Below are 2,642 nucleotides of genomic sequence, written 5' to 3'. Positions count from 1 at the left end.
GCGTGCCCACTGCCGATAGTTGCTGAGGTGCAGGATCCCGCACTCCTGCAGGAACAGCAGGTCCCTCTTGACCCTGGACAGGTAGTTCAGGGTCACAGCACATCCCGGAGTCGCTTTAAAACTACGCACGTTTATGGATGCAATTTTGAAAGCCTTTTTAAAATACAAAGGACAACCATTAACGTCTTCCAATTGCATCAGCCCAGGTTTTACGTTACCGTCCATTTCCAATCCTCGGTCCAGATTCTGCATTGGTGTCGTTCCCTGGAACTTATCGACCGTTCTTGGGATGAGGAAAGAGGCCTCTCCTCCGTTGATGGAGGGTCAGCGTCTGTTCCTTCTCCAGTGGGAGTGTGAGGAGCGGCTCCTCAGTGAGAAATGACAGCAGCCCTCCCTTCCGCTTCTCCTTGAAGGCCTGGGGCATCTTTTGCCATTCTGCGACATCTCTAAAGGTCACTTCCACGTATCTGCTCCTCGGGAAACCCTCATCCATGATTTTGTTACCTCCAGACTCGACAATTCCAATGCTCGCCTGGCCGCCCTCCCATCATGCAGGCAGAAGATGTCTGAGGCCTTGAAACTGCAGGTTTCGAGGAGAACCTTTTTCAAGAAAATATTTCGTTGCCATGCCGAGGTTCCATCACCCGCCCTCGCAGTCAGCCTGACGGTATTTCACACCCTGGGCCCAGGTGCTCGGGGAGCCCTTGTCACCACGTCCGCTGCAAATTAGATTTCACTTTACTGGAGAAAGGTTTTCTACCAGTCTCAGGCCAGTATGAGGAGCCACCTCTACATCAGCAAAGCTTAAACTGGTACTCGCTGACTCTACTTGATCTGGCGCCTTCCTCATAATGTAATCTCCCCTGTCAGGTAAGCAGTTGATATCGCACCTTTCACTACCTCAGGGCGTCCCAAAGCTCTTTACAGCCAAAGAAGTAATTTTTGAAGTGCAGTCCCCTCTCCTCTCCTCCATTGTCCAGCTGGAAGGGACTGCCCTCACCTGGTTTATTTCGTGTCTATCCAGTCGCAGCCAGAGAATCATGTGCAATGGCTTCTCTTCCCACTCCCCCAAAGATCTATCCTTGCCCCTCTCCTATTTCTCATCTACATGCTGCCCTTTGGCTACATCATCCGAAAACTCGTCGGGTCCCACATGTACGCTGCCGACACTCAGCTCTACCTCACCACCACCTCTCTCCACCCTTCCATTGCCTCTGATTCGTCACACTGCTTGTCTGATATCTAGTAGTGAATGAGCAGAAATTTCCTCCAATTTAATATTGGGAAGTCCAAAGCCATTATTTTCGGTCCCTGCTGTAAACTCCCTCCACTCCCTGGCCAATGTCTCAGGCTGATCCAGACTGTTTGCAACCTCGGCGTCCTTTTTGACTCTGAACTGAGCTTCCAACCCCAGATTCTCTCCTTCACCAAGACTGCCTACTTCCACCTCCGTAATATCGCCCGTCTCTGGCTCAGCCCATCTGCGACTGAAACCCTCATCCATGCTTTTGTTACCGCCAAACTCGACAATTCCAAGGCTCTCCTGGCCGCCCTCCCATCATGCACCCTCCATAATCTTCAGCATATCAAAACTCTGCTGCCCGTATCCTAACTCACACGATGTCCCATTCACCAATCCTCCTGCTACTAAAGAAAGAACTCGCATTTATATAGCGCCTTGCATTACCGCAGGATGGCCCAAAGCATTTTTGAACTGTAGCCACTGTTGTAATGTAGGAACCGCCGCAGCCAATTTCCTCACAGCAAGGTCCCACAAACCGTAATGGTGTATTGGGCAGATAATCTGTATTAGTGATGTTGGTTAAGGGGTAAATATTGACCAGGACACCTCGGAGAACTCCCCTCACGTTCTTCGAAATAGCGTCATGCGATCTTTTACATCCACCTGAGATGGCAGGCGGAGCAACGTTTTAATCAGTAATGCAAGTCCCTCAGTACTGCAAGCCGAGATTTTGTGCCCCATTAACTACGTTATTTCAGCGATTGTACCGACTCCGTTCAGTGCAAACTCTTACTGATGAGTTCAAAACCGAAAAAGGAGGGGAAGAGCAACAGATAGCAGTACGAGCTCGGCTGAGGTGGCAAAGACTTACACTCTCGCTGGAGACAAGCAACTTTAAATATAAAATAATTAGCGGATAAATATTGCTACTTTTGAGCTGTAGAAACACGAACCACTCAGAATGCGTTTCCTTCTTCCACTTCTCGCACACTGAGAGAAGGGAACGGTCATCAATGGCCACAAGCGCTGGTATAAAACAACACTTGCAACCCGCTTCACGCTCAGAAGGAAAAGCTCCATCTCCTCCTCGTGGTTAGTGAGACCAAACACTTCAGAACACATTTCTCAAGTTCAAAAACTATAGAAATGATCCCTAAAAGTATAGTCTTACTGAAAGGATGCCGCAACACCGCTCTCCACCGTCAGCGAGCCCCCTTTAACACAGGCTGAGCGCGGACCAATTCTTCGACCATTCATTGCACCCGGCAGGGTATCGAATAAAAATGCAATTAATCTCCGCTTCACCCTTTGTAAATTTATAATTCTGGGAAAAAGAAAGAGCGTTTCTGTCGTACAACCATTACCCAGTAGGCACTAATTTGCATAATGTAGATACCAG

The 2,642-nt window shown here is 48.9% G+C and overlaps 1 non-coding gene across 1 annotated transcript; it reads right to left on the bottom strand.

The window, feature by feature from the left end:
• Positions 1-2,194: 2,194 nt before the first annotated feature.
• LOC137309078 (small nucleolar RNA U3) lies at positions 2,195-2,412 on the bottom strand. Its single transcript, XR_010959751.1, has one exon. It is a non-coding gene; the product is annotated as a small nucleolar RNA U3 (small nucleolar RNA).
• Positions 2,413-2,642: the final 230 nt, after the last annotated feature.

This window comes from Heptranchias perlo, unplaced genomic scaffold (assembly GCF_035084215.1).
Source record: "Heptranchias perlo isolate sHepPer1 unplaced genomic scaffold, sHepPer1.hap1 HAP1_SCAFFOLD_147, whole genome shotgun sequence".
NCBI classification, from domain to species: Eukaryota; Metazoa; Chordata; class Chondrichthyes; order Hexanchiformes; family Hexanchidae; genus Heptranchias; species Heptranchias perlo.
This window is presented reverse-complemented; position numbering and strand designations above follow the sequence as displayed.